Below are 11,482 nucleotides of genomic sequence, written 5' to 3' on the forward strand. Positions count from 1 at the left end.
CTCTTGTATCAGCTAGTCTTGCTCCAGGATTGACTTGCTGTAATTGGACATATTGCTGTACACTACAGTTCAAATGTTTGGGGCCAGTAAAGATATTGTTTTGCCTTTAAAGAAATTGATACTTTATTCAGCAAGGATACTTTAAGGTGATCAAAAATTACAGTGAAGACATATTTGTAGTTTTACAAAAGGTTTCTATTTCAAATAAATGCTGTTCTTTAAACTCTATTCATCAAAGAATCCTGAATAAAGACACACTTCATAAAGCAGCACAACCATTTCAGCTGTAATTATAACAAGAATACTGGAGCATCAAATCAGCATATTATGTTTTCTGAAGAATTATGTGACACCAGATGAGCGAGTGATGACCACTGAAATGCAGAAATAAATGCAGCCTTGGTGAACATAAAACAGTACTGAAAAATATACAGTAGTTTATAGATTTGCAAGATATGTATTGTATATATGAATTTGGTTGTGAATTTATATATGAAAGAACTGAATGAATCTGTCTTAAGGCAAGGCAAGGCAAGTTTATTTATATAGCACATTTCATACACAATGGTAATTCAAAGTGTTTTACATGGAAGAAAGTAAAATAATCACGAAGAAAAAAAAAGCAATTTTAAAATTTTAAAATGATTAAAAAATGTGCTTAACTAAAAAGAATTAAAAAACTGTTAGAAAATGATTTTACATAAAAAAAAAAAAAAAAAACAGTGAAAATATAGTGCAATCAGTTCGGACATTGCACAGTGCTCATTAAAATAAATGCACAGCTAAATAGATGGGTTTTGAGTCTAGATTTAAATCCTAAATGTAACTGGAAGCCAGTGTAAGGACCTGAGGACTGGTGTGATATGCTCAGATTTTCTGGTTCTAGTCAGAATCCTGGCAGCAGTGTTCTGGATGAGCTGCAGCTGTCTAATGGTCTTTTTGGGAAGAGCCCATTACAATAGTCCACCCTGCTGGTGATAAAGGCATGAACAAGTTTCTCCAAGTCTTGACTGGAAACAAAACATCTGATTTAAGCGAATATAATTTATTATCTTAATGAGTGCTGTCTCTGTGCTGTGATGCGGTTGAAAACCAGAATGAAAATTGTCCAGGTATCCATTTGAGTTTAAGTATTCGTTCAGCTGATTAAAAACTACCTTTTCTATAATTTTGCCTATAAAAGGAAAATTAGATATTGGTCTAAAATTGCTCAAATTGGTGTTACCAAGATTGCTCTTTTTCAGGAGGGGCTTAACAACTGCAGTTTTTAAGAAGTTTGGAAATGTCCCAGAAAGAAGTGAGGTGTTCACGACTTCTAAAAGATCTGCTTCTAAGCAGTTAAACACACTTTTGAAAAAATTTCTTCAAAAATAGACATCAATATATTTTTGATATTGTGGCTGAATCTGTCTGACCTCTGCATCACTTGAGGATGTGCTAATCGCCTTCCTGATATTGATGATCCTCTCAGAAAAGAAGGAAGCAAACTCATTGCATTTGTTGTCTGAGAGCATATCACTGGGAATCTGACTTGGGGGGGTTTGTCAGTCTCTCGTATAGATTTTAAAATATTGCTCATTACTTATAAAGCCCTGAATGGTTTAGCACCTCAGTATTTGAATGAGCTCCTTTTACATTATACTCCTCTACGTCCGCTACGTTCTCAAAACTCAGGCAATTTGATAATACCTAGAATATCAAAATCAACTGCGGGCGGCAGATCCTTTTCCTATTTTGCGCCTAAACTCTGGAATAACCTACCTAACATTGTTCGGGAGGCAGACACACTCTTGCAGTTTAAATCTAGATTGAAGACCCATCTCTTTAACCTGGTATACACATAACATACTAATATGCGTTTAATATCCAAATCCGTTAAAGGATTTTTAGGCTGCATTAATTAGGTAAACTGGAACCGGAAACACTTCACATAACACCGTACTTTCTACATCATTAGAAGAATGGCATCTACGCTAATATTTGTCTGTTTCTCTCTTGTTCCGAGGTCACCATGACACCGTCACCAGATCCAGTCTGTATCCAGATCAGAGGGTCACTGCAGTCACCCGGATCCAGTACGTATCCAGACCAGATGGTGGATCAGCACCTAGAAAGGACCTCTACATCCCTGAAAGACAGCGGAGACCAGGACAACTAGAGCCCCAGATACAGATCCCCTGTAAAGACCTTGTCTCAGAGGAGCACCAGGACAAGACCACAGGAAACAGATGATTCTTCTGCACAATCTGACTTTGCTGCAGTCTGGAATTGAACTACTGGTTTCGTCTGGTCAGAGGAGAACTGACCCCCCAACTGAGCCTGGTTTCTCCCAAGGTTTTTTTCTCCATTCTGTCACTGATGGAGTTTCGGTTCCTTGCCGCTGTCGCCTCTGGCTTGCTTAGTTGGGGTCACTTCATCTACAGCGATATTGTTGACTTGATTGCAAATAAATGCACAGACACTATTTAAACTGAACAGAGATGACATCACTGAATTCAATGATGAACTGCCTTTAACTGTCATTCTGCATTATTGAGACACTGTTTTCCAAATGAATGTTGTTCATTTGCTTTGACGCAATGTATTTTGTTTTAAGCGCTATATAAATAAAGGTGAATTGACTTGACTTGACAAGACGTGGAAAAACTCAACTGAACTGCACTGTGTTCGCTGCGCATACAGAGAGCTGCGTCTCACAGACAGCAACACCGAACCGAGCTCTCCTTCACCTAAACAAACAAATACAAATCGCAGTTTGAGGGAACACACAGACAGACAGGTCTTAAAGTGCTTGAACACCAAAATTTGCCTCTTCTTGCTCTTGTAACGATATATTCATACAAACTAACATACAAATTAAACACTTTTGAACAGGGCCCACTGGTACAACCTGCACCGCGCCCCCGCTGACCCCAGCTACGGCCCTGGACAGACCCATGAGCTTTGACAAATCTATTTTTTATTTATTAATTTTTTTGTCTTCATGATTTTAAGTGTACTGCCTTAATGTTTTAATATTTGTATTGTTTAATAATAATAATAATAATAAAAATACTGTATAAAAGGCTTTAACCTATCGTTCGTTCTTTTGTCACGTTTATGAGAAATTAATTTACTTTCTACCAAATTTAATTTAAGCTTCCTTACAAAAGGGTGCATAGTCATTATTATTATTATCATCATTTTTAGAATTATTGACTCTTACAGTTACTTCATTTCTGGTCTCAAATTGTAGCTTTTTACTTCTTACAGTTTATAAATGTGTGAATTTTTGTCATAATGGTTATTATTAACAAAGTTATTATTAATTTATTATTTTTTAGTCTCGTTCCAGCTCAGACTGCATAGGTTAAAGCTTATGGGTCTGTCACATGATGAATGAACGACTCAAAAAAACGGATGACTCGATAGATGAACTAATTTTGACCCGGTTCTAATTAAAGCTCGTAGAAAATTCAATGCTTGATTGCAGAGAGTCTTGAGCTTGAGAAGCAGAATACTGCGTGCTAAGCCCTACATACTCTGCACTCTCTCTAGATGTGGACAACAACATCTGTAAATCAGTTGATAAAATCATGTTTCATTTTGTTTAGAAAAACTAAATCCATTATATTAAGAAGTCTGTATTTAATGAACACATATGATTACGGTGGGTTTAATTTCCTTGATTTCTTTTCTTTGAACAACACTTTCACAATTAATTGGATTACACTCAGTCTGGAACTTTATCCCCAATTACTACTTTTCCAAATAAGGTTGTCTCCTTTTCCTATTGATCTGTAATTATAATATTGCTAGAATCCATTACAATTTATCTAAATTTCATAAACAGGCATTTCTTACTTGGTCATTAATTTTAATCACCCCTCAAGAATCAAGACATTTTACATAAGAGAAAATCTTGGTTTGAGAAAACATTTTGGTTGTTTCCCAGTTACTCAGAAGGTCTTATTTTAAGTTACGAAGAATTTGTATGTACATGTAATTGTCCAGTAATTCACAAAGATTTGTCCATTGTCATGGACGCTATTCCTAAGGGAGATGTTATGCTTTTAAGGGACTCATTAGATCATCCAGCACTTTATCTTTATCTTTAGACCCATTTGAAATCTCAGTAGGAAAACTATGCTTTTTGTCACATCCTTCATCACGTAACTATAAGATTAGACCGCTTTTTCAAAAGGGGCTTGTAATACCTCCATATGTGGTGTCTTTTTGGAGGAATGTGGTTGATCATATTGATTGGAAAAAGTATGGACTCTGTCTTTGGAATATATAACAACTAACAAGGTTAAAAAGGTTTAATTCAGACATGGATACAAGCTGTTATTTTAGTGGTGACTCTAATGTGTAACAAGGAGTCAGAGACATTCGGATCCATGTGCAATGTTTATTAAGAACGCGTAGTGATAACGTAGGAGATGTTGGAGCTCCTTGATTGTGGATGGTTTAGGCCAATCTACCTCTACCTTCTTCTCATCCATGGCTACCCCCTCTGCACTGAAGATGTAACCAAGGAAGGAAATTTTTGTTTGATGAAACTCACATTTCTGTAGCTTGGCGTAGAGTTAGTGCTGAATGAGTCTCTGAAGGACCACTCTGACCTGTTTGACATTAATTTCCAGGGATTCTGAGTATTTTAGGATGTCGTTGATGTAGATGATGACACACTGGTTAAGCATATCCCGGAAGACGTTGTTTATGAGGGCCTGGAAAAAAGAAGGACTGTAGGAGAGCCCGAACGGCATAACCCGGTACTCAAAGTGCCTGGATGTTGTCGAGAAGGCCGTCTTCCACTAGTACCCCTCGTGAATGTGAATCAGGTTGTAGGCATTGCATAGAATCTAGTTCAGTGAAGTACCTGGCGTTGCGAAGCTGCTCCAGAGCTGAAGGAACCAGAGGCAGTGGATAACAGAACTTTATACTGATTTTGTTGAGTGCTCGATAGTCAGTTAAGGCCGGAGACCTCCATCCTTCTTTTTGATGAAGGAGATGCTGGTGACTTGGATGGAACAATGAAGCCCTTGGCCAGCTCCTCCTCTATATACTTCTTCATAGCGGCTGACTCGGGTTGAGAGAGAGGAAAGATGCTGCCTTTGGGAGGAGTAGAGCCTGGGATGAGGTCGATGGCACATTCAACGCGTCTTGGAAGCTTTGGCCTTGCTGAAGGCTTCAACCAAGTCCTGATATTTGGGTGGCGGGCCTGACGTGTCAAAGTTTGAGCTCCTCCTCCTGAGGATGATTGGATGGCTGACGTGTGTTGAGACAATGATCCTAACAGGGCAGGGACCACTGAATGACTTCTTGGGTTGACCATGATATGCGTGGGTTGCGTTTCTCAAGCCAGGGTAGTCCTAGAATGACGGGATTCCAAGGTGATTCTATGGCAAACAGTCGAATTGTCTTGTTGTGAAGAGTTCCAATTTGAAGGTGGATGTCTGGTGTGATGTATTTAATTTTTCCTGAACCCAACGGACATCTAGCACTGCCACTGCCACCTGGGATTCACATTAAACGAGTGGGAAGCCATGAGTTTCAACGAAAGAGATGTCAATGAAACTTCCCGCAGCCCCAGAGTCTATCATGGCATTGGTCTCAAATCTCCTCCCCTCCATGTTAATGACCACTGGTACCCCAAAAGAATGAAGACTGGCACTCACCGCAGTGGAATTCTGGCGAGAGGACCAAATGGGACAGGAATCTCTTATATTGCCTGCAGTACAGACACAGACGTTGTTGAATGCGTTTCTCATGCATCACAGAGGATAGTTATGTAGCGCCGATTTGCATGGGCTCTGGCTCGGGGAGTCTTTGAGCAGCTGACTGGGCTGGTGAATACCGACGAGTGCCTTATGAGCATACCAGATTATCCAGACGAATAGCAAGGTCCATGAATTGATCCAGAGTCTTCCCTTCCTCTCTGCATGCTAGCTCTGAATGTAAATCATGGTTGAGTCCTTTACAGTAGAAGAGCCATAGCGGTTTGTCATCCCAGCCCATCTGAGCAGCAAGGGTTTGAAAAGCCAAGGTATATTCGGCGGCGGTGCTGTGACCCTGACGAAGCACAATTAACTCCTCTCCTGCATCCTTTCCACTGGCTGAATGTTCGAACACATCCCAGAACTGGCGAATGAAACAGTCGTAAGTGGGGAAAGACATGCGATTACTTTGCCACATCGATGTAGACCATTCCAACGCTTTTCCAGTCAGCAGTGAGCAGACGAACGCCATCTGACTCTCATCTGTTGAATTAGTGAGGGGTTGCTGGTTGGTGTAGAAATAGCATTGTATTAGAAATCCCTTGCACTTGCTTGGGGAACCGTTATACTTTTCTGGAAGTGAGAGACAGACGCCATGAGATGTGTGAGATGCAACGGTAGTAGTGAGCGCGGTGGGTGATGCCGATGCAGGTGTAGCACTCACTGTTGGGGCAGTGACACAGAGAGTTTGTATTTACTAGCTCCTCTGTGAGAGAGTTATGTCTCTGTAGCTGTTGTTGATGGGTGGCCAGCACGGAGGCCTGAGCAGACACTTCGGAGGATAACTGGAAGAACATCGCTGGATCCTGAGTTGGCGAAGTCTTCTGTAACGAGGAGTCAGAGACATTCGGATCCATGTGCAATGTTTATTAAGAACTCGTAGTGATAACAGGCAGGATTACACAGGATAAACACTCAGAATTGCAAGAAGGGCTAAAAAAGACTTCACACTGAGTGCTTGGCTTCAGTTTATATAGGCCATGGTATAAGGGACGCCTTGTGATGATTAGTCCGAGGTACAGGGCTGCTGGGTAATGTAGTCCATGAGAATGTCAGAATGTCATAATGAAACTGATATACATATCTTTTGGGATTGTCTTTATACACAGCTATTTTGGAAATTAATTTTCTAATGTTTTCCATCGGTTAACTCTCTGCTTTTTAAGAATGTACTGTTTGGCTTCTTTAATATTCAAAAAGACAAAATTAAATGATATTTTATTATTAACCTATTATGACTTTTTTTTTTTTTCTTAAGAGGTTCAACAGTATATCCAAACTATTTAATCTTCCAAAAATGTCAAAGCTGAATTTAATTTATTTTGTTAAAGCTTTCATTTGGTATTATTTATTTTAATTTTTACATCCGTTCGGAAATGGTGCTTTGCATGTAATGCCACTTCTTTGTATGTAATTATTGACATTCTCTGTACTTTTATCTTTGGTACCTTTGCATTAATAATAATAAATAAATAAAATTAACTAATCAATTCTCATTCTTGCTCAGACTACATTGGTAACACTTATGAGTCTGTCATGTGATAAAGGAACGACTCAAACCCGAAAGACTCATGAGATGAACAAATCAATTTTCTTTCCGTCTCAGACTGCATTGACTGAAACAGGAGAAATACTAGACTAATTCCAGTACAGAACCTATAGAATTTTGCACATGCACAACTGAACGAATCACTCCCCGAGATGACTCGTTCTTCCCCAGTCACATTAAAGATTCGTTCAAAATTAACAAATCATTCAAAAATGGTCGTATTTGTATTTGGGCCATGGAATATCACAAAGCTTTCTTAAACAGGCCCACACAGACAAGGAAATGCTTGTTTGTTGTTGTTTTTTTGTTTTTTTTGTCAATGGTAAAATTTGATTATGCTTTTAGCTGTTTAACTAGAGTGCAGTCTCTCGGCTCAATTTAACCCTTTTTAAATTTATGAAAATTGACTCTCCAGATTCTCCAGATTCTGTTGGGCCTTTACAGTCAAACAACGCCGTAGTGTCAATCTCTTTCATAGGTTCACTCGATGCTGCGTCCGTAGTTATGGGGAGCTGATGCCTTATACTGAGCTACTTGATGTAGTCTCGCAAGATTGCCCTAATCTGGCCCTGCCAGAAACAGAGTCTAAGTTAGACAAGCATTTCTTGACTAGTGGTAACACTTCCAAGTGCTCCTTAAGAGTTTGGGAAAACATTTGACTAAGCCAGCTGGTGTGACTTGACCACTGTGGTGAAGGTTATGGAGCAGGGATATACAGCTGTGTCGGCAGTTGAAGATTGTGGACTATATCTGACCATCTATCTCCTGGCATGGCCTACCTTGACCACTCTGAGCCAGCACCCACACGGGAACATTGACCTGAAGTGGAGCCACTTAAACCTTCGGGTCAGGCTGCCTGTTTCTGACCAATTAATCAGTAAAAGGAGGCAATGTGTAATGGCCTCAACGTGTCTATCATTTATATTTGCATATCACCACCTACTGGGCAGTTGTTTAATCAGTTTTTAATCTTATCCTGTTTTTTCTCTTTACATTACTTTGTGAAGAACTGTTCAGTTTGTTAATACTGTGAACAAGACTGATATTGTTTTGCTTGATTAATTAGTTCAAAGACATCTGGTAATATAATGTCTTATTCACAGAACTGGAAGGAAATCCATTGTGCGTTGCAAAAGTCCTGGTATAGTTCACCTCACCTTATCACTCTGAAGTGTGTGTGTGTGTATGCGTGCTTGTGTGTGTGTGTGTCTGTGTATGTGTGCGTGTGCGTGTGTGTGTGTGTGTGTGTGTGTATGTGTGCGTGTGCGTGTGTGTGTGTTTTGTCTTCCAGCCGAACGCAGTGGTGCAAGAGTATGCTCTGCTGACCTTTGATTTTGTATAAGTTTGTGTTTTTTTATGCTCTGTATAAGAAGTGTGTCATTTCTCATTTCAGTGTTTTTTTTATGTAATGTTCAATGTTCAAGAAGTAAATACCAATGACATACAACACATTTAAGGATAATTTTTTGTTGTTGTTGTTAAAGCCGAAAATGATATATATTAAAAAACAGCAGATAAGCAGACATAATCTATTAAAATGCTGTAACCAGTAGCATACATAATTCTCATTTCTATTATAAAGGATTTAATATTGTCATTAGTTAGCCATATGCTGGAATGCAAAAAAAAAAAAAAAAAAAAAAAATATATATATATATATATATATATATATATATATATATATATATTGAAGAATGTGCAAGTCTTTTTCATACAATAACAGTTTAAAGTGACGAAGCCTAAGGACAAAAACTCATATGATGACTGTGAATAATCCAGTTTTCACTGTAGAGCTTCTCCTTACAAATCTCATTTGAACTTGGTACATCGATTTGAATATCAGAAAAGAGAATTTGGGTTCAAAAACCAAAGAAAAATAACTGTCTTAGTTGTAAGATAGCGTGTAGTGCTTAAGTGCAGATAAATCAGAGCAAAAATAAAGAAATTAGTATCTGCAAAAAAATGTACACTTTATAAAATAAGATTTTTGCTCCAGTCCTGGAGGACCAGTGTTCTGCAGACTTTAGTACCAATCCCAAGGCACAATATGTAAGATTTTTGTAATTAAATAATTCCTAAAAGCAGTTTCACATCAGTTTCCACTTTTAGAAACTATATCAACACACATGGACAAAAATGCTGCTGAACAGTTAAACTAAATCCATTATGGCTGTCGCAAATAAAATGACAATTAAATGAAAACCGTTGACTGCAGCATTAAATTTAGATCTGCTCAGTGTTGACCATGATTTTTAGTGTTGTGCATTATAACCAATCACACTTGAGTCTGTTGAGCTTATGAATGCAATGGCCAATCAGAGGCCTTCAGATGAGTCATTACTGAAACACCAGAGTTTTGTTCAGTGTGCGCTCGCTGACTGGATTTTGCTCTGTCACGAATTCTCTGAGCTTAAACAACAAAGTGCAGATGTACGTATGATATAAATAGGAGATTCATCCACCAAACAGTGTAGACAGCTTTACTGATTATAAGGGGAGTTTCGCTTAAACTCATGCTAGACTGAAGTCATACTGTTCCTTGAAAATGTAAATGTTCTTTGCTTGCTTTCCCCGTATAATTTATTCCCTGTTTGAATAACTTTGGAAGGTACAGGTAATGAAAAAATATTTCATTACATCCGTGAACATGATTTGTGGATTCTCTGGATGGTGAAAGAACATCTCCCATCATAAGAGTTTTTCAGCTGAGAATGTAACCGTTTAAACCTCAAATATTTGGTCTATTTATAAATATAATGGCTATTTGAAACGCTCCAGCGTTTTCTGTTCTGAAGCTCACTAGGCACAAGGATATATTTGTGCTATTTGTCATTTCTCTTTCTCTCTCATAATACATGAATGATTCTCTGATAGTTTCCCTGCAGCAGCATCACTGCTAGCATCATCTGTGGCCTAATGGTCAGAGAGATGGACTTGTAACCCGAAGGTCGCAGGTTTGAGTCTCGGTGGTGGCAGGAGTTGTAGGTGAGTGAGTGAATGAACAGTGCTCTCTTCCATCCTCAATAACAAGACACTGAACCCCCGGGTGCTGGATATATAGCGCCACAGTTGTTACTTGTTTATTCACATGTATGTGCTGTTAAACTGTTGTATATTAGCTATTTATTTAGCCTTTCAAAAGTGACACACATCACTATTTAACTACTTTTTCCTGAAAGTAATGCAAACTATCACCACATATTAAAACATCTGTTGTTTTTAAAAGCAGATTGCTATTGTGGTAGACAATTCTCGTGAGGGATAGCTGTGGGGCAAAGTATTTTTTGATTAAACAATTTATAAACACATTTCGAACAAATATTTCTTAGTGGAAAGTTTTGCACAGAGGTGAAATTACTTTTGAAAATCTTTGGGTGTTACAGATTTACATATGAATTTGTAGGTGTGCTAAAAGAGATCACATTGCAAGCATGCTCTGCTTCCTCAGCGAGACGAGGTGAATGACACAGATCTCTCATCGTGTTAGTTGCATCATACACAGTGTCTCATAAGCAGCTAACACAGCACTTGTTTTCGTTTACTACATGTACTCTCAACAGCACTCAGACCGAATCCCCCTAGCTTGAGTCTAGCAAAACTACATGTGAGGCCTGTCACAAAAAAAAAAACACTTAAATAAAGGGAACAAATGAAAAGGCAAGCAGACAAGGGACCACTGAAACATCTGTGGGAGGGGTTAAGGGAGGCAGTCTCAAGCCCACAGCTAATTATCACCGGCAGCTTGACTGAGATGTTACTCCATGGAGAGTCAGAGGCACACTGGGTAGTGCTGTTACATAGAGACTAGGAGCACAATACACCCTCCCTGATCAATTACCCACCGGGTCTATTGGGCCTTCACATCCCTAACTCAGACTGTACCAAGGAGACAGAGGCCTCAACAGATCCCTCTTTTCTGGAGCTCTCCCACAATTACTACCAACGTATACTAGTCACTAAACCAGGACGTACAGAGATTGAATATGGGAAAGAGCCATATGCTCAATATATGTACATTTTAGGAGTTCAACTGATTAAAAACAACGGGTATTGTTTTTGACTAATACAGATTGAACCTACATTGCCAGCAGGGAAGTGAGATATATAAGTGTAAGCCAAATCAACACACTGGATGTTGTAGACTGTGTTTTGCAGGCTCTTCTGTGTGTAATGA

This window comes from Carassius gibelio, chromosome A8, assembly GCF_023724105.1.
Source record: "Carassius gibelio isolate Cgi1373 ecotype wild population from Czech Republic chromosome A8, carGib1.2-hapl.c, whole genome shotgun sequence".
NCBI classification, from domain to species: Eukaryota; Metazoa; Chordata; class Actinopteri; order Cypriniformes; family Cyprinidae; genus Carassius; species Carassius gibelio.